We start from the raw sequence: 22,076 nt of genomic DNA, 5'->3' as shown, positions 1-22,076 counted from the left end.
CATTTAAAAAGGGCATAGGATGTCAACCAAAGGCCTGGTTAAAGAGGAACATTTTTGCCTAGTGCCTAAAAGTGTATAATGAAGGGGCCAGGTGAACTTCCCTGGGGAGAGCAGTCTACACACAGGGAGCCACTGCAGAGAAGGCCCATTCTCATGTTGCCACCCTCCGGACTTCTCAAGGAGGAGGCAAATGAAGAAGGGCCTCAGAAGATGATCTCAGGGTCCAGGTAGGTTCATATGGAAAGAGGCGGTCCTTGGGGTATTCTGGTCCCGAGTCATTTAAGCCTTTATAGGTTAAAAGCAGCACTTTGAATTGGGTCCAGAAGCTAATTGGTAGCCAGTTCAGTCGGACTAGGACTGGCTGCTGAATTCTGCACTTGCTAAAGTTTCCGAACCATCTTCAGAGGTAGCCCTTTGTATAATGCATTGCAGTACTTGAACCTTGAGTTTACCAGAGCAAAGATAACAGTAGTTAGGCTATCCCTGTCCAGATAGGGGTGTAGCTGGGCCACCAGCCGAAGCCGATGGAAGGCACTCTGGGCCGCTGAGGCCACCTAAGCCTCGAGCAACAGCAAAGGATCCAGGAGTACCCCAAAGCTATGAACCTGTTCCTTCAGAAGAAGTGTAACCCCATAAAGAGCAGGTGATCTCCCACCCATCCGGTCCAGGGAACCACCCACTAACAGAGCCTCAGTCTTAATCTGGATTGCGTTTCAGTTTGTTGGCTGTCATCCAGTCCATTACCAAGGCAAGACACTGGTCCAGCACTTCCACTGCCTCATCTGCAAATGTAAAGGAGAAACAGAGCTGAGTGTCATCAGCATACCGCTGACAATGTACTCCAAACCTCTGGATAACGCCACCCAGCGGTTTCATGTAGATGTTAAACAACGGAGGGGATAGTATTGAGCCCTGCAAAACCCACATTGAAGGTTCCATGGGGCTGAAAATCATTCCCCAAGCAACACCATCTGGAAACGACCATCCAAGTAGGACTGGAAATACCCCAAAGCGGTGCCACCCTCCCCTAGTTCGGACATTCGCCACAGAAGGATACCATGGTTGATGGTATCAAAAGCCACTAAGAGGTTGAGGAAAATTAACAGGGACATGTTTCCCTTGTCTTTCTCTCGACAGAGGTAATCATACAGGGTGACCATAGCAGTTTCTGTGCCAAAACTGGGCCTAAATCCTGACTGAAATGGATCCAGAAAATCATTTTTTTCCAAAACAGTCTGGATCTGGTCTGCGACCGCTCGCTCCAGAACCTTGCTCAGGGAAGGGAGATTTATTTCTAGGGTTTATTAATTTCTAGGTTTTGAGGGTGTACCACCCCCACCCAAATTTATAAGAGAGGATTAGGACAACAGTCAGGGATAAAAACTTAGTGAGATGGAGAGTTAGCACCGGTTAAGGGAACAGCTACCAGGAAGTAATTCAGCACCGAAAGTTTAGAGCATAGGAGCCAACTCCTAGGGGCCCAAGTCCCTTGGCCCCCCCAAAAAAATATTTGAGGGGGCTGGACCACCCCAGAGTTAATGGGCATTGCCATTCAAATGGTGTGTGTGTGCGTGCGTGTGCACACACACTGTGTCATGTGATCAATCTTGCATGGCGGGCCTTACCTCCCCCCAATATTTTATTCATGTTGGCACCCCGGGTATAAAGAGATCACAGGAGAGTCAGAGTTAGAAGCTAAAAAAAGGTTGCTTAAAGGAAGTTGCTTGTTTTGTAGTATTTCTGTCTGATCCTTAATGATAATTAACAGCACATAAAACAGTGCATGTGTCCCAATTGTGCAGAGCTCCTACATGTAAACAGAGGTTTGTGCAATGGATATGGAGCCCCACTTAGCTGCCAAAATGGATATGCTCTACATACAAGTTACACATGGATAGGTAATTTCTAGGTTTTGAGGGTGTAGATAGGTAATCTACAGTAATTCCCACCTAAACTTAATAAAACTGAGTCCATAGCATTTACTGGTTTAGAACCTGAATATATGTAAATAACAGAGCATGCATTTCAACATGGCTCTCATCGTAACAGAACTGCTGTTTCATTGCTAGTGAATCACAACTTCCGTCTGCACAGAAAATATTGGCTTTTCTGTTATCTCTCATTTGCAAACAAAGTTAACTTTTTTCCTGAAATCACAGCACATGATCACCATCCGTAACAACCAATGATAACTGAAGGCAAGAGTGTGCCAAGAAAAAAAGTGAAGGCCAGGGTAAAGCTGCTGGCTGAAAAGCAAAAATGTTTCCAGAATAAGAAGAGTTCTGCAGGCCTAAACATTTTTATTTGGAAGGAAGAACAGAAGTGGAGGTGATGCCAAATGTGAGTTTGCCAAAAACTGCAGTCTTTCATCCAGGTTCCCCCTCTCCTTCCCACAACATTTAGTTCCTGAAAATCATGTTGTGATGTTTCTCCTTATCTTCCTAGAACAGCCCATAATGTCTAGCGGGATGAGGGAAGCAAAGGCCAACATTGTGCATCCCAGGAGCTAACTTTTACAGGAAGAGAGGGAACTGGATGGTGGGTTGTCACTTGTGCTAGGACCACATCTAGTTTTTGCCCCCCGCCTCGTGCTTTTAGTGGAACTTACTTCCAAGTCAAACTGCTTAGGACTGCATTTCTTAACCTACATGACAATGTACAAAAGGAAATCCTTCAACTTTTTACAAGCAACAAAAAGCTTCCCACTAAACAACTGTTGACGGGATTGATGCCACTATTAGGCAGGACCAGTCCAAGCAATTTTGCTGCCTGAGGCAAGGGCAAGATGGTATCCCCATATAGAAGCTGACTAGATTAGTAGTTGAGTTTTATTTTGACACTGGTGATAGAGTAAATGTCAACTACCAGTCCGGTTGGCTTTATACATGGAATGAGGGAAGGCGCCATCTTGTCCTTCACCTCAGGCAGAAAAATGTCTTGGGCTGGCCCTGACTGCTTCCAATGGTGCACAATGATGCAGATGGCTAAATAAAAGCATGATGTCTTCCATCTGCTGCTGACATCTGTGAGAAAGAAGAAGTGCCTGTTCTTGAAGAAGTTTCCTTTCCCTATATAATTCCAAATCCCCAGTCCTTTAAAAAAAAAGATAGTATTGTTATTCTTCTTGCTCCATAGCAAAATAAGCAGAAGCACTGAAATATGTTGTGAAATACCAGGAAGGAACTTGTATGAGATAGTGTTTCACAAGTTGATGGAAACATCAAAAGGGGAACTTGGTATTGGTTAAATTAAAATGCAGTGGTTCCTCGGGTTAAGAGCTTAATTCATTCCAGAGGTCCATTCTTAACCTGAAATGGTTCTTAACCTGAGGCGTGCTTTCGCTAATGGGGGCTTCTGCTGCTGCTGTGCCACTGGCACGCGATTTCCGTTCTTATCCTGGGGCAAAGTTCTTAACCTGGAGCAACCACTTCCTGGTTAGTGGAGTTTGTAACCCGAAGGGTCTGTAACCCAAGGTACCACTGTACATTAGATCATTCTGCTATAGGGAGCTAGGCGAGTGTGGTGGCCAAGTGAAGAATTTCTCTGTAGAAAAATCAGATTTAAATCACCATTGGGCCAAAAAGCTCACTGGCTGATCTTGGACAATCATTATGTATCAGTCCAAAGTACAGTGGTACCTCGGGTTACATACGCTTCAGGTTACAGATGCTTCAGGTTACAGACTCCGCTAACCCAGAAATAGTACCTCGGGTTAAGAACTTTGCTTCAGGATGAGAACAGATATTGCATGGCGGCGCGGCGGCAGCGGGAGGCCCCATTAGCTAAAGTGGTGCTTCAGGTTAAGTACAGTTTCAGGTTAAGAACGGACCTCCGGAATGAATTAAGTACCACTGTACCTCCGAGGGTTGCTGTGAGGAATGTGCCACTTGACTTTTTGTCATTTTGTTTCTTCCTATTATTCCCCTCCATATCCAGCCTTTCGGTTTGGTGCTTCAGCACACCATATAACGTCAGAAATTAGTCACAGACCCCTCAAGCAATTGCTTCTCATGAGTAAGCAGACTCTACTAACTAGGTAATGTCTGACACAATATCTCGTACCTAAACCATTGTGACAAGATCCAGCCGTTTCTTGAAAAAACAAAGAAGGAGGTTTCATCCCAGGGGGGAAAAAAACTGTGACCGTAATTGTGTTATATTAAAACAAAGGTCTCAGAGAACCTGTGGGCTTCACCTGCTAAGTACACTCAGATTTCACACTACTTCTAACTGCTATATGAAAGCAGTAATTGATGTGGGGAGGCAAAAATTGGTTTGGAGATGAAATAGCAAAACACTGTCTCTGTTGATGATTCAGAGCTAAAGTTTGCAACATGCACCACATGATGCTCTAAACAAAACTCTTGGCACACACTAAGGCTCCGACCGCTCCCATTTTTTACCAGGTATTTTTGGTTTTGTGCTACCTGCTTCTTCTTCTCTTTTTTCTTTTGTTCTGTGTTTCATTCGGCTTGGAGTTTCTGCGTTTTCACTGTTGTTTGTGGCAGTGGTGGTCTGAGGGCAACCACTATTTTCCTGTGAAATCTGTATTATTTTGTACCCCCACACAAAAAAAAAGTTTCTTAAATTTCCAAATATGCTCCTGGGCCCCCAACAGTTGTTTAGCTTAAAGCCTTAAAAACGCAAATGACTACAAACAAACCTGGAGAACTCAGAGTAGAACTCTCTTAATGACTCATGACTGATTCATACAGTGTGTCACTTCCCCTTAGCTTGTTGCCAAAAGAATGTTTCCTACCGCATCTTTACTATTATATGGCCACCCTGTTATTGATTTCATAACTCCATTCCAGCTGGAGAGACCAAAGTAGGAGAAAAAAAACAAAGTCAGATAGCACTACACATTTGTTTAGGAAAATGTGGATGTCAGAAGCTGCTTTATACTGAGCCAGATCATTGATCTATCTAGCCCAACTTTGTCTACATGGGCTGGCAGTGACTTTCCAGGGTTTCAAACAGGGGCCTTTCCTCATCCTCCCTGGAGATTCTGAGGAACATGCAGAGCACATGCTCTACCACTGAGCTATGAACAATGGCCTTCATCCCATGTTTTAAGTTTGGACATCTCTTTGCAGCCATGACAATGCCATCATCTGGGCTGGGAGAAAGGGGGTCTTGTGAATTCTGCTTTTTCCTTGCCACATCTTCGGTTCACTGAGTTTTTTCTCCTCGCACTGGTGGGATTTCCCCAGCCACAACTTCCCACCGGTAAAGGCTTTTGCTATGCTGGCATAGATATTTTTTTCTGATTGTATGGCTCCATGCAGTTCTAACCAAGGAAGACTGAGAAGCCAGCTAATCAGGATAGGCTTGCTGTGTTGCGCACTTCTAAGAGAGCGAGTTAAGCAGATGCTTAGACTTCTCTCTTTGAAATCAGCTGGACTTCAAAGTGCTCAGCTTCATCTGGACTGTGACCAATGACTCTCTTCATCAGATGGGGCTTAACTTTGGAATGTTTGCTGTCTCCATTCCATGGATTAGAGCACAGAGTATTTTTGATATTTGTGTAACTGGGTAGAAAGGCAGACGGACAGATATTACCTTGTATTAGTAAAGTTGTTACATCCATGATGCAAACTAAGAGATAGGGAACCGGTGGCTCTCCAGGGATTGTTGGACTCCTGCTCCTGTCAGATGTAGCCTTCATGGCTGATTGTCAGGCATGAGGGGAGTTCTGGTCCAACAACATATGCCAGGCCACAGTTTCACCACCCCTGGAAGAAACTATGTACATTAGCATGCATCAAAATCAGAGCTATGTAAAAGGTTCGGAAGGATGTTTCCTTATTTTAGGAAAAGCTCAGGCCTTGAAGTCTAATGAGAGAAATTGTATATATTTTTCATATTCCAGCGTCTATATCTGCAGTTCTATATCCTTGAACCCCCTAGTTATTTAGGAAATATACCGGTAATTCATTTTTTAAAAACTTTGTAAGCCTGAATAAAGTAATTCTTTTCCTTTTAAAAAAGCCCTTGACTCATAAGCAAATTAAGTTTTTACTCAGCACCAAATGCTTCCTAAATTGTCAGATAGACCAGGGGTCGCCAATCTTTAGGGGACAGTAGGTACATTTGGAAGTTTGAGTATCAGTCACAAAATGGCTGCTTTGAGGGTGACATAGCACAAAATGGCAGCCACATTTATGAGCAGGAAAACAGAGGGGACCACAAAAAGTGCCATTATGCCCTCATTCACATGCACATGCATTTTTAGGTAGGTTGGAGCCCTTTTAGGTCCACCTTTTTTAGTAATGCATTTTCTCTCTGCGTTCTCTCTCTCTCCCTCTCTCTCTCCCTCTCTCTCTGTGTTTGATGTATAGATGGCATCTTCATATGTTTACCAAATCCAACCTAGTTCTCTAACCATGATTTATTTGGGATTGGCAAACCATGATCTCACACACCGCCATCCCCAGCTGGTTTGTGTACCCCAAAACTTGAAAACATAGCAAATTAAAAATATCTTGATTTCGACCTTTTACAAAAGTCTGCCCTTGATTCCTAAACAAATCACAACCCAAAATTAAAAGTGGACCTGCTTATTTTTAAAGGCTAACCCATCAGCAAAACTATTTTCTTTCTACGTAGCCTGCATTATCACAGTCCAGATACAGGCCAAAGAGTATTTTCTTCTCAACAGCTGTTGCTGGCTGCTATGTTGCCTTGTATCTTGACATTCAGTGTCTCCACTTCCCACATGATTTGCCAGGGTTTCACATCAACACATAAGCCTCCATGCACATTTATCATGCAACACTGAATATCAATCAGTAGTACCATTCAGCTGTGAGAGATTCTATTACTATCACTCTCTGAAATATGCATTAATGCTAACTGCCATTCTGAATAGCTCGGGTAGACTTTCCACTAGGAGAGGGAGTAGGGAGTGGGAAGCCACTTTTTAAAAAGGTGACATACTGCATAAATATCTTGCATAGGTTTTACATTGCTGCACCACTTTCAGCCTTTACACAAAATAAAGCAACTGAGGTTAGTGTCGTTCATTCACACAGCATTATCTCCCCAATATTAACTATGATTCCTATAGGGAACCTTTTCAGAATAACTGGTCAAAGTTAAGTATACAGTGGTACCTCAGGTTAAGTACTTAATTCATTCCGGAGGTCCGTACTTAACCTGAATCTGTTCTTAACCTGAAGCACCACTTTAGCTAATGGGGCCTCCTGCTGCCGCCGCGCCGCCATAGCATGATTTTTGTTCTCATCCTGAAGCAAAGTTCTTAACCTGAAGCACTATTTCTGGGTTAGCGGAGTCTGTAACCTGAAGCGTATGTAACCTGAGGTACCACTGTATTGGGTTGGATGTCGACAAAGCCAGTTGCACTCAGTGCCAATTGAAATCAACAGAATGGCACCTCGTTGTGGTGTCCCAAGAGTATGGCTCGAAGGCACATAAATCCCCTACCTTGCTGAAGCTAAGTAGATCTGGATCTAATCAGTGCCTGAATAGGTAACTACCTAGGAACCCTGTGAACGTTCATCAATAGTGGTGGTGGGGTATCCTGTCACCAGGATCAATCCTAATGGAGTTATCAGCCAGCAAATGTGTCGGCTGATTCAGGCTACATACCCAAGGCCTATGCCAAATCTGACTTACATCTGTAATCAATAGAGTTGTGGCCATTTCTATCCCAAGTTGGGTGTCATGTTTTTCCTACTGCATACACATGGTTAAGCCCCTCCCTCAGTAACCACTCGCCTCCTGTGCTTTGGCCCATTTCACCCATGTTCACTTCACATGGCCTTCGGTCATTTCACATTAGTTCCTTTTCGTTTTCCCGCAGAACTTAGTTGATTTCAAGATAGGTACTTGAGGAAGTCTTCTTTCATTTTCCCAGGGCAATGAAACCCTCCAGCAAGCAGACATTACTGTAGGATTTAGGGAAGATTAAACTTTTACTAGCCTGCCAAAAAGGAATAATTAAAGTAACCAGGGTCTGCTTATGTAAACAGCTGTCACTTCACTTTAACTGGGGCTTTTGCCTTTTACCAGTGTCAAACAGAATAAGCTTTCACAAGACTCGGCTTTCAAGAGGCTCTCCTAAGCAACATTATCTCTTAAGAAACATTATCTTTTCTGAAGTGTTAATAGAACATGCTGAGCTACTGCAGAGTGGACATCATCCAGGATGTGATTCTAAAAGGGTTGGGATTGTTATAGTACACACACACACACACACACACACACACACACACCACAGCAAATGTAGTAGCTCTGTTGCCAAAAGGTTCTAACCTCAGCAAATATCTTTGCTTCCTTCCTGCATGGATAAGTTGGGTTTCAGCTTTCATAAACACACATCAAGCTGCTTTATAATGAATCAGATCATGGATGCATCTAGCCCAGAACTTCCTACTCTTACTGCCAATGGGTCTCCATCGTCTCAGGTGAGGTGCTCTTTCACAGCTCTGGTACCTGAGATGCTTTTAACTGGAGATTCCTGTGAACCTGGGACCTTCTGTATGCAAATCAGCTGCTCCTCAGGAGAAGAAAAGGCTAAGAAGCAAACCTGACATACCTATGGAGTAGAGTCCCTATTATAGTTGGCTAGCATCTTGTATGCCTCCTTCCGGCAACTCCTGCAGCCAAGCTGGTCCCAAATGTATTGCTCTGATTTCCTTTGGACCACATCAGGGAGGCTGAGAGGGAGGGTCTTGTTGTCCACCCAAGACCTCTATATACACTGCCCAGTCTTGTACCCCAGAGAGGTCATTTCGGTGCTGCTAATGGAGCAAAACAACACAGTTTGACTTCGCCCCCACAGGCGCACTCCATTGTCTTTTGAGAATGATAGATGCCAGCACACAGCACACACAATACTGCAAAATTGTGCTCAAGCATTTGTGCTTAAGTCGCCTTCCTAAGAATTCTTGCAGACAAGCATCTAGGAAGATGAAGCTTGCCATTTTGTAACATGCAACTGGCTTATCCAGTTCATCACCCCATCTGCGAATGGAATTGGTAGCAAATAGCCTAGAGGAAGCTTGATGAGTGGTTTTGAGAAAGCCAGAACTTTCTAATCTATACAGAACTAGAGGAAGGGTTTTAATTTATCTAGTTCCCAGTTCTTGCTTTCTCTCAATGCTTGCAGGTAGCTAGATGAACAGCAGAACTGAAAGCAATTCTGCCACACATTTCAAAACATCTTGAGAATCAGTAGAGATGCAAAGTTTATCCCAACGGCTGGAGATGGCGACAGCACTAAAATCACAATAATGGTTGCTGATCCAGAGAGAGAGAGAGAGAGAGAGAGAGGAAAGGAAAGGAAAACCATTTTTCTCAGTATTAATTTGCCTTTCCCCTAGAATTACTTGGGAATTGTTTGTCTAAACCTTGTGGGTGACATTGAGTAGAACCTAAGGAGATTTTTATTTTCGCTCCAGGGCAAGGTCAGATGGTGGAGGAGTGTTAGCTTTTCCCTTTTCAGTTCTGCTCACAAAGTGTGTTCTGTCACTCCAGATGCTGCTCAGAGCAAATTGTGCAGACATGTCTATTGGGCTCATTCTGAGGTTACGTCCTGTTGTGTCGTTGCTTTTTAAATGCTCAGACAGCTGAGCTCAAAACAATAGTGTTATCTTATGACCCAGTGCTATAAAAGGCTGCAAAAGCCAGTAAGTCTATATAGGACCTGCCTGCAAACACTCTTGAGGCATCGCACTGGGAGTGCCAGCTAGCCAGTTGCATCAGCGTTGCTTTAGTTTCGCCAGTAGCCTCACAGCTGCCATGCATCATGGTTTTATAAGAATGAATATCATGCTTAATGGATATATGTGACTGGATTGTTCCAGGAGCGCAGGGCAGAATGGTTCTGTTATTCTGAAGGCAGCCATTGTGGTGCCTTCCATAAACTCCAGCCAGCTTAGCTAATGGCCAGGGATGATGAGAGTTGTAGTATTTTGACTCCCATGAAGCTAACTGTAACCGGATTTTAAACAGACAGCAGCAGCAGAAAATCACATTTCCTTACTTGTGTGGCATCAGCTATTTTATCAGAAGCCATTTTATATGTTCCCCTGTGAAAAATTCCACCGCATGCCACCGCTTCTGATAAGGATGCTTGGTACCAAAATGACATCACAAATGCAGCTGTAATGCTTGGCTGTTTATATGACCCTCGTTTGCAGGCATTTGATGAATTGCCAAAATATACCGTAGTCCTTCACTGAGCACCAAACCTGGCTCCTGCGTGGCGCAGAAGGGCAAAGACGAGTCTGGAGATCAGGTCTCTTGATTGCTCAGATCAGTGAAGAATTTTGACGCAGAAGCTTTTATAAGGCTCAAATGCTATTAGATGACCAACTGATATGGGTTACCTCCTTGCAGCTCTACTTTGACCAGAGTAAGGTGGTGGGACAAATGTTAAATCCCCAGTTGCCACCTCTCAGATCATGGCAGGTTTGGGATCCTATTTCTCTTGATCATTCTATGACCTGGGTTTTGCAACCCAGCTCCCAGAAATGATCCCCCCCTTTCTTTTTAAAGAGAAATGCCAAAGTTTATACCTGCCTGGAACTTATGCTTTCCAACATGGAAGTCTTCTTTCCTAATGTCAGATGTAAGGAATTGGCTATGGTTATTCAGTGGTGAGATAAACTTCTGCATATGGTTGGAGGGCTTCCATGCTTCCCTTTGTTGTTACTTCGTATGTCCCAAGGCTAAGGGAGCTGCACTATACCAAGTTAGATCTTAAGTCCATTTAGTTCAATATTGTCTTTACTGGCTAATGGTAGATCTCTGTTTTCAGATGGGGCTCATTTTCAACCGTAATGGAGGATGCGATGGGCTCATTTGCATACAAAGCGTATGCTCAACTGCTGTATCTGTTCCCCAGTAATTAAGATTCCCCAGTAATTGAGGTTATTGTATATCCCACCTTTCCAACCAAATGTTCAAAGCAACTCACAGCAAAGCAATAAAAATAACCCAAACAAGTGCAAATCTGCCAACTCCAATATTCAAATGGTTTTCCGATGGGAAGACTTCCAAATACCTGCGACTTCACTGAGGTTTCTTGTGGGTTACCGCTTTCTGCAATGTATTTCAGAGAGGAGACTGGTCCTTGGGGAGGGAATTAGCAAAAGAGCTTCTTCACAGAAGGAAATGGATAATGCTGAATGGCATGTGGTCAGTGACATAATAGTAGTGGTTAGCTGAAAAACAAGAATGTCCTCTTCAGTGGGGATTTTTTTAAAATTGTTTTTTATTAAAGATTTTCTGGGGTTGCAAAAGTACATACACCGTCTCTAAAGCAACTCAGTGTTGAATAAAATGGAGGGCTGGTGGTTGACTAGTGACGGTCTGCCAATGACTTATTCTGGAGGAACAAGTAGAGAAAGCATCAATGAAAAGCAAGACTGGAGAACCTTCTTCAGCCCCAGGTTCATATTCATTCATGTCTAACCTTCTGGGGGCTACTTACAGGTTATGGGTGGGGCTAAAGCCAAAAAGTAGGTGGGACCTAAACAGAAATAGGAAGGGCACTCCATACACCCACTCTCACATGCACATATCCATTCATACGTATCCACCCATCCCACTGGTGTAAATGTAAAGATTTTCCCCCAAACCTAACAGCTGAAGGGGCGGGTATCAGACAAGGGAAGACTAGGAGGAAAATATGTGGGCCAGAGAAGGCCCTTTGGAATACATGGAGACCTCTGGAAGTTCCCTATACCATGGTACCTTGGTTTTCGAACATAATCCGTTCCGGAAGATCGTTTGAGTTCCAAAACATTCGAAAACCGAAAACTCAATACGGAAGCCTCAAAACGTATGGAAAACTCAAACAGAAAGCCTCCTTGGAAGTTCGACTTCCGAGGCATGTTCAAAAATGGAAGCATTTACTTCTGGGTTTACAGCATTGAGTTCCAAAATGTTTGTCAATGAAGATGTTCGAAAACCGAGGTACCACTGTATCTGATGTAAAGAAATGTATATAAATTCTGGATGCAATTCATTTCTCAGAAAATGATAGTATGTGTCAAGCACACTCATTTGGGTAGCCATCACTGTGAAAAACAAACACAATCAGTTTACTAAGAACAAGAACTGTTGGAGGAAAGCAGTTATGGTATATTTAAAGAACAATCTACCCTGCACATTCTCCATTGAACTGAATGGAAGCTCTACAAGAGCACTGTCCCATGCTCTCCAATATTTTCATCCCCCCAATTGGCACTCTGGGACATGTCAGAAGAATCCAGAAGGTGTTTTGGCACAAACCTAATGATTATTGCCAGAGTGAGTGTCTTTTGTTTAGGTGATCTGGCGCGAGGATTTGTGCCAGAGCACTGGTCCAGAAAATTGGATGTTCCAGGATGTAAACAGAAGCCAGGAATGGCTTCTGTGATTCTGGGATTTTCCACTTAAAATGGGGCAGTTGTGGGGTATGCTGTCCTGGTATATACTGCCATGAGCTAATGTGAAAATGGAGAACACCAGGGATTTTTTTTCCAGCCGGAGCTTAGCTCCAGCACCTCTCAGGTGGGCACCATTGCCATTCTAAGAGAACAAGGGTGAAGTTCGTGGAGAACAGCACCTCTTTTTCTAGAAGAATAGCACTGGGAGAACACCATCCTAAAAGGGGCATTCCCTGTTCTCACAAGGGATGGAACACTTCTCCTAAAATGATGTCTCCCAATACGCACACATGCATCATCTAAGCACAAAGGAAGGGTGTTCCTATTGTTTCAGAACTATCATTTTATTCACATGCAGATTTAATAAATTGCCTGATTGTAGGGATTTACACCTTACCCTTCAATCAGACTGGCAGGATGACTTACAAAATGCAAAACTCAATTAAATAACTTTAAAACATAACACACAAAAAGTAACAGAATCTGTGACAGGGGTGGGGAGCCTGCAGCCCTCCAACCCCCATGAGCCTCAGTCAGCATGGGCAATGGTCAGGGATGATGGGAGTTGTAGTTCAGCAACATCTGGAGGCCACCATGTTGGCTGCACATGGTTTACATCTGAAATGACAAATAGCACATTGATGAGAACTTAATTTTCACTCGAATTTGCAATGTTTTGGAAAACCAGTATTATGTATTATGACTTAACATATTTCACAAGGATTGCTGCTAACAGTCAAGGAAATACCATACCCCCCCGACTAGAACCTGCTGATTCTGCCTTTAAAATGCATAATTTACCCTTTAAAAATATAAATGACATATTTATTCAACATCCTCAAAGTGGTTAAGGACAGGACTCTGCTAAAGGGTTCCAATTAGGAACCAGCCAAATAAGCATAACTGTGAAAAAATAATAATATTGGGGGGTGGGGGGAATAGATGACTGGATGAGTCACAGTGAGTTAGAAAAAAGACTGGCAGCTGGTTGTGTATGAAAGTCTACTTTGAAACTCTTTCCTATTTCGCTCAACCAGAATCCAACCAGAGGTCAAATCGGCAAGGGTGCTTCCCCATTAAACTGAAGTGCAGTCCAGTTAAGAGCTTAGAAGGTTGGATTTTAAATGTTTGCTGTGGTTAGAAAAAAGCAATCCTTTGAATGTCAGATGAATAAGAAATAAGTGTGTGTGTGTTTGTGTGTGTGTGTGTAGAAGGGGCAAAAGAATTTAGCAAACTCAATAACAGGATTTGGAAATAATATTTAATAAGGAGCTATGAATAAAGTTTGAGTCTGCAAAACAGAAGAGGGAATCAGACATTTAAACATGAAAACCTCAAGGCAATTTGAAGATGACCAGTACTGCATCTATGATGGGTGTGGTTTTGTTTTTTTAATCCATATTTTTTCAGAGATCTGTTTAAATTCTTACACCGAACTGATTGATCCACAACACATTTCAAGATGCAGATGCCCATTGAGACAGAGCATCTCAGCTCTACACATTTATATAATTTGTGGAAGCAAATGAAAATATCTGGAAAGGCATCAACACTGTAGGAAAACACTTGAGGCCTGGTTCTGCTATCATTTACACACATGTATTCCATTGACTTCCAGTTCCATTACATATGTATAAACGGAGAGCAGACGCTAAAGAAAGTATCATAGTTTTGACAGTCATGGTATCTGGGCAACACTGGGGTACGTCTAGAGGCTTTTTGTGGGGAAGGGGGTTGTTGCTGTTACCGATATTAGTTTTGTGCATATTTATTTTAGATGTTACTAAGATTTACGCAGAACGTGATTAATTTGGTTGTGCGCTTTTTGACGTTTCATTTATCGTTTATTATGACTACTTGTGTTGTTTGTAATTATGCAATTGTTTTTCGTGTTGTAAGCTGCATTGAGCATGGTTTTAACTATGGAAAGGCGGCATGCAAATAAAATGATCTATGCAAGACAACAAGAGATTGTTCCTGTCTGCTACTTCAGACTCATTTTCCATGTACCATATTTTCCAGTGTATAAGACGACTGGGCGTATAAGACGACCTCCCAACTTTTCCAGTTAAAATAGAGAGTTTGGGATATACCGGTACTCGCCGTGTAAGACTACCCCTCTTTCAACGCACACCAAATAAAAATTAAAAAAAACGGTCTCCAGTCTGGCTCAGAAATCCGCTCCACTTCCCAGTGGCCGGGGGCTTCTGGGGCCAATTTTCAAGCATATTTCTGCTTCATCTAGAGAGCTTGGTGTCCTCTGATTTAATTTGCTGTCTTTTTATCCTTTGGTGGGGAGTTGCTGCAGGAGCTGCTGCTGTAGCCGGCGTATAAGACGACCCCCAATGTTTGAGAAGATTTTCCTGGGTTAAAAAGTAGTCTTACACACCAGAAAATACAGTAAATTTTTTGCTCAGTTTTTGAGGCTGGAGTGGAGTTACTGAGCAGTCAGCTATGGGCTGTTGTAATACCTTAATGATGCATTGCAGGGGATTCAACAAGTTGATCCTCGGGGTCCCTTCTAACTGTACTAACTATGATTCTATGACTGTTATATGATTGCTAGTGTGAGTAAGGCAGATTTTATGCTATATCACAATATGTGGGTTGTACAGAAGAATGTTCTGGGGCAGGACGTTCCGTAATTGTCCACGAATGTCCACTTTTGGGTGAGATATTGGGATTTCTCTGGGGTGACACAAGTTTTTGCACACTTCCTAGAAAGAAGTGAGCTAGAGCTCTGTGTGAAAAGAATAGAGACAAAGGGGATAAAGTTTGAGAGAAGTGAGAGTTGAGCCAGGATCTGCTAGCTAAAAATATCTGGAGGTACTGGTGTGATTTGGGTCAGTGGATTTCTTCCTTTGTAGGACCACTTGTGTGCTGTCTGTTTCCACTAATGCTCAACTTGTTCCCAATATTACGTAAGAATACAAAAAGAGCTCCAGACTAATGGCTCATCCAGTCCAGCATCCTGCTCTTACAGTGGCCAACCTCATGCCTGTGGGGTGCCTACAAACAGGACCTGACTGTGAGGGCTGGAGGGTGTGGAAGGAGAACATAGTGTGGTTAATGGGATCATCTTAATAGATGGTCCTGGTTGCGGGCAGGCTCTCAACCTGGTTCCCCCCACCCTGGTGTGGGTGAAGCTATCGCCCTCATGCCGGGGTGGCACCACAATCACCCAGAACTATTGCCCAATCAAGTCAAGGGTGATAGTGGGGGGAAGTATAAAAGCGGCAGCGCGACTTGTGCCAGGCTCCTGCTTCGTGCTTCCAAACACCCGCCCACCCTCCCTTTAATTTAGATCCTTTGGCCTTGCTTTGGACTTTGGTTGGTTGCCCGGCTTGAGTCGGGGGCCGGGTAGGAATTGTTTCCATTTGGCAAATTGGCACGGGCCACTTGGTTTTTGCCTACCTCTTAGCAATCGTCACAACTTTGTAAGGTTGGTGGTTGTTGTTGTTTAGTCATTTAGTCGTGTCTGACTCTTCGTGACCCCATGGACCAGAGCACGCCAGGCACTCCTGTCTTCCACTACCTCCTGCAGTTTGGTCAAACTCATGCTGGTAGCTTCGAGAACACAGTCCAACCATCTCGTCCTCTGTCGTCCCCTTCTCCTTGTGCCCTCCATCTTTCCCAACATCAGGGTCTTTTCCAGGGAGTCTTCTCTTCTCATGAGGTGGCTAAAGTATTGGAGCCTCAGCTTCAGGATCTGTCCTTCCAGTGAGCAGTTTGGCGGTTAGGCATTGGCTTATGGTGAATGGGGGAGGGGAGGTCGGCCATCACCTGCCCCTCCATTTTCAAGGGTATTCCGTTAAAGGAAGCAGGGGCCTGGTTCCTGTCCGAAATCCGCTTGAAGGGTGAGGGCCATGCCAGGCCTCTGGGTACACCAGGGAAGATGCAGGCGGGTTCCCCCGAAGCCATTTCCCTTTGGGTGGTTTACCCTTACAGACTTCCTGCAAAGGGGGCAGGAGTCAGATATAGTCTTGCCAATGCCTAAGCCAATACCTCTCTCATTCCTGTAATCAATAAAGTTGTGGCCAAATTTTTGCCCAAAAACCTTAAACAAAATATCTGTATCTGTGTGAATTTATTTATCCTGCCATGCAAGTAGCTATTGATAGCCTTACCCTCCAAAGTGCCATTCCATCAGCCAAAAGCCAGCTCAGGTAAGCACTGCCCTTGAAAATTCTCAGTGCTCAGGAAATTGCAGCACATGTAAAAGCACACAGAAATGGAAATAAGAGGCTTGCTTTCTGAGACTTTTCTGAAATGAATGTCTCAGAAGTCAGTGCCATAATAATATTCATTTTCAGGGTGGCTTACTTATATTAAAAAAACCCACCCCCACACAATTTATTTCCTGATTTGACTTTCATCCTGACGGAAACTCCCTTTGTCAGCCACATTGCAGCCATTTCTTTGATTATCAGTTCTGATAAAGATGAACACAGATGTTAACTGAAATGCTTTTGGTTGGGTGTCATTTTGTGTTGGAGAGCTTATAAAAGGGGAAAACATCTTATTAAGAAAACATGGTGGTGGTATTTCTACATTTCACAAGTATACTGGGAGGGTAAAACACATCAAACTCTATGAAACAAGAAAGACTACAGAGTATGGTGTGGTTTGGAGTGAAAATTATAAGCAACTTCATTTCGTTCAACAGAAGAAAGAATCTTGGCTTCCAAGCTCATAGCCCCATTTTCTAAATTTAAATGCCCTTTAGTTTATGGTAAATGTTAAATACTTACATTTATAGTGGGAAGGAACAGGGCAAGGAACTCATTCTTGCTATTGCTAATAATTTATTATTTATTCTTACAAAGTTTCGTCCTACTAGAAGTCCCATTGTTTCCAATGGGCTTTCTCTCAGGTAAATGTTTCCTGGAGAGCAAAGTTCTGATATCCTTATGGCCAGTGCTTTTTTTCCTAAAAAAATATTTAGCGGTACTCTCATTTTGACTCAAGAAAATCACCATTTTATAGTTCAAATCGGGGAAAATAAATACAGTAAATGGACAAAAGTACAAAGATTCACAAAATCTTTAGGGGTATGCGTACCCCTGCATACCCCCAGAAAAAAGCACTGATTATGGCTCCATCTGCACTATTCATTTAAACCTGAATCACACTACTTTTAACAGCCCTGGCTTCTCCTGAAGACTCCCAGATACAGTGGTACCTCGGGTTACAAACACCTTGGGTTACAGACTCCGCTAACCCGGAAGTAGTACCTCGGGTTAAGAACTTTACCTCAGGATGAGAACAGAAATCACGTTGTGGCAGCGGGAGGCCCCATTAACTAAAGCGGTACCTCAGGTTAAGAACGGTTTCAGGTTAAGAAAGGACCTCCGGAACTAATTAAGTTCGTAACCAGAGGTACCACTGTAGTGTAATTTATTAAGGAGACAGTTGTTAAGAGACCTGTATTCCCCACATGGAGCTACAGTTCTCAGAGTGGCTGAACAGTCAATCCCTCTGTCCAGGGAACCCCCTTTTCTTTTTATATTATCCCCTACTCAGAAGCAAAAAGCTAGCAATTCCACCACTCCTCCTCCTTTCCCCTATCTCTATTTACACGCCACTGCCAGAAGTCGTCAGTGTGGGGCTCCTCAGGGTTCCCCTGCAAGTCTTGCAAAGCAACATTGGGCTCAATGCATTCAAGCAAACACCTGCATATCCCATTTAAATCAGTGTTAAAAGTCAGTCATGACCTAAGTGCCATTAATTTTCAATGGGAACTAATTGCAATCAGCTTGGCCTGGCCCTCACCCACCATGACCTAAGCTGATCTGCATGGATTTATGTAGAATTTCAAGATGTCAAAAATCCAGTCTTCAAGAGGTATCATTGAAATGATGCTTTCTCCCCTGGAAAAAAGAGAGAGATCCATATGGCTGCATGGAAAACATCTAATTTCAGAGAACATAGAACAGAGCACATCTCTAGGGCGAGCCAGCTATAGGAAATAGGAAACAAACAAATAACACAAGAGATGAGTGATTCAGAGTCACTGACTCTTTTGTTTAAAAAAAAAGAAAAAGAAAAAGCTTCATTGATCTCCCTGACATAAACCATCATCTCATGCCAAGGGGAAGTGCCAAAAACAATAACAAAATTGAGCAGGCATTTAGCGAGAAAACATAAAAGCATTTTCCAAGGGAATGTCATACAAATGTACACATTCGCATCGCTGTTCTGCCTAAGCCTCAGCGACCTTTGGAAAGTCACTTTAGGATCTTCTGAAGGGAGAGCCTTTGCCAAAATTATGTACGTTACTTGGGGTTATACAGTATGTTGCTAATGTTTGCCCCCTGAAGAGGAAAGCGATGTCTCCAGCAAGATGTCTCTTTGATGTGAGCGTTGCTGTTCCAAGCTGAGCTTGCCAGCTTTTGGTGCAGAAAGATGACATCTAACACTTGCTTGTCAATATGACAACCTCAGCACAACGAAGGAACTGAGAGGTCGTGCCCCCAACGGGTCTGGGACCGAGCTGAACTTTAGAGAATGACTGAATCAATGCCGTAAGACGAAACAGAAGTGCAAGTGTGTGAAAGAGAAAAAAGATTTTTTTTAATGTGGCCATGTGCCTTACCACATGACTTGAGATGAAGAAGTTCGCAGAATCGGTTTCTTGAACAAAGGCCATTTCTATTCCTTCCTTTTTGAAAGCACTTTACATTATTTAATTAGCCAGCTTTTCATCTCATGCTTCTTTTTGTGTGCGTATTGTAATGTATGTAAATGAAAAAGTAACCACAACTGAGCCAATGGGAAATTACGTGCTAGTTTTGATCAGGATGAGAGTTGGGTGCCTATTTGACCACATTCTATTTCCATTCACAGTCATCAAAAACAGAAAGAGTCTGGCCATGGGTAGCCTTGCTCTGGTAAGCCTCCTGCTAGACTACTGCAGTGCATTGTACATAGGGCTGCCTTTGATGACTGTTCAGAAAAGATAGTTAATCCAAAATGCAGCTGCTAGGTTTGTAACTGGCCAATGGGTGAACAGCACATATTACTCCAGTGCTGAAAGAATTGCACTGTTGCTGGTTCAGGTTCAAGCACAATTCAAAGTGCCCCAAGCTTACCATTGAAGTTTTAAAGCATGACTTGAAACCAGGTCCCACCAGCAACGTACCAGCAGGATCTTATGTTGTGCTATGCTCTGGAGGCATTCTTTACAGTGACCCTACAGAATAATATAGGACCTTGATAAAGAGAGACCAGCTATTCTCTGTGGTAGGCATACCAAGGACAGAGTTTCTTTATAATGGCCAGATTGTTCTGTTGCTCTAAGTCCTTCAGACGCTGTCCAGTTAGCCTTTTTGCTTTAATAAAGCCCATCGTGAGAAGCTGATGTGTTGCTATGGCCGTTGGCTAATGCGAATAAAGTTTATCTATCTATTATCTATCTATCTATCTATCTATCTATCATCTATCTATCTATCATCTATCTATCTATCTATATCTATCTATCTATCTATCTATCTATCTATCTATCTATCTATCTATCTATCATCTATCTATCTATCTATCTCTGTGGTAGGCACCCGACATCTATGGAACTCTCTTTCCTCAGATGTTTGTCTTTTCTGCACCAGGCATAGACTTAATCTTTTGTAACATGGCACCCTGTGCAAGGCCAAAATTTGGCACCCCTCTCCCAATGGATCTTCTCAGATATGTATCTTCTCAATTTTTTGGCACCCTGTGTGGTGGAACCGCTGCTCGTGACCCTAAATCCAGAGCTGATTTATTTATCTTTCCAGACTTTTTAACATCCAGTGTGATCTAAGCACCAGCTTGGGATTGCATTTTGAGGCTGTTTCCGCCTGTGCTTCTCAAATTAGCTTCTCTTCGGCTTTCTGGTTTAAGAGATTAAAGTTGATATGCTGTGGATTTCACTGTGCACTTCTCCTGTGGAAAAATGGAACAACTTACACTCTGATTAATGAAAATAACAGGAACCCTAGATCGACTTGTGTGTTGTTTTTTCCTCCTTTATTTTTTAGACAATAAAAACTCATTCACTTTTGGCTTGCACTAACAACTGGTCACATAGCTTAATTTTTTCATACTTTAATAGAATAAGAAAGCTCTGTATAGGATTTATTTGTGGTTCCCAAAGTGGAAGGCTGGTTGGCAAACTGAAGATCCTCAAATTGACTTTTGGCAAACCGAAGATCTTCAGTTCACATCAAAATGGCAGACTTCCTTGGGTTACTACCATTCAACTAGCAGATAAATAGAGCAGAACCTCCATGATATACACTTCATTTATGCTCAGGACCTTGAGCATTGTGCTAGTGTTAGCCTAGTTCTCACAAACCACAGATGAGGTGTTAATGCTGTGTGTGAATTGTACCATTTTAGACCAAGGCCCCATCTTCTCGCTATATTTAAATTAGAATCATACCACCTTAAACTGTCATGGTTTTCCCCAAAGAATCCTGGGAACTTTAGATTATTAAATTTTCTGAGAGTTGTTAGGACACCCCTATTCTCTTCAGAGTTCCCTGGTAAGAGGGATTGGCGGTTAAATCTGCTTCTGCCTGAGTTAGATCTTGAACCCATAGGTTCCCTTCTCCAGGTCACCAGAGACCCGTCCTCTAAAAGCAGGAGGTCTGAATCTTGGGCCATGACACTAGTGGAGGAATGGCTCTTGCTAATGAAGAGAATATACTATATCTATCTATCATCTATCTATCTATCATCTATCATCTATCATCTATCAATCTATCATGTATCTATCTATCTATCTATCTATCTATCTATCTATCTATCTATCTATCTATCTATCATCTATCTATCTATCTATCGTCTATCATCTATCTATCATCTATCTATCTATCTATCTATCTATCTATCTATCTATCTATCTATCTATCATCTATCTATCTATCATCTACCTATCTATCTATCATCTATCTATCTATCATCTATCTATCTATCTATCTATCTATCTATCATCATATATCTATCTATCATCTATCATCTATCATCTATCTATCTATCTATCGTCTATACCCCACTTTTCTTTTCTTTTTAAAGACACCAGAGTGGCTCAGAGTAAGAACACTACTTCCATTTTTTTTTCTTTCAAAAAGGCAAGTTCATCTCCATTTCACAATATATAATGGGAAGAATAGAGGAAGTGGACATACTAGACAGCAGAGCAGCAATGTTGTCTGTCCAGGAATCTTCCCCTTCTCAAGTGATCAGAAGGCGTGATTAAAAAGAAGAAGAAGAGAGATTTTATCCACTATTGATGATTATGTTAGAAATTCCTAGAGGTAAACAGTAAAAGTCATGTATAAAATATTATAATAACAACAACAACAATATCTTCAAAGAAAGACAGTGGTTAGAATTTAGAGTATTCTTGTTAATATTGAAAGGAATGATACCTAATGCAAGAGAAGAGGCCTTATTTCCTATGTGAGTCCTGGAAGACCTGCTCCCTGCCTTGCAGACCTTTTCCCACCTGACCTTGACTGACCCCAGCTACAAAAGCTGAGGATTATGGTTTTCTGTTGGTGGTGGGGTTGTTGCTGCTATCAATATTAATTTTTTGAATCTTTACTTTAGATCTCATGCATATACTGAGGTACAGTGTGTAAATAAAATGAATACGTTAGTGCAAGTAACCTATAAGAATGCATTATGTAAGGG

The sequence above is a fragment of the Podarcis raffonei genome, chromosome 12, assembly GCF_027172205.1.
Source record: "Podarcis raffonei isolate rPodRaf1 chromosome 12, rPodRaf1.pri, whole genome shotgun sequence".
Taxonomy (NCBI): Eukaryota; Metazoa; Chordata; class Lepidosauria; order Squamata; family Lacertidae; genus Podarcis; species Podarcis raffonei.
The sequence above is the reverse complement of the archived record's forward strand: the minus strand, read 5'-3'. Positions refer to the sequence as shown.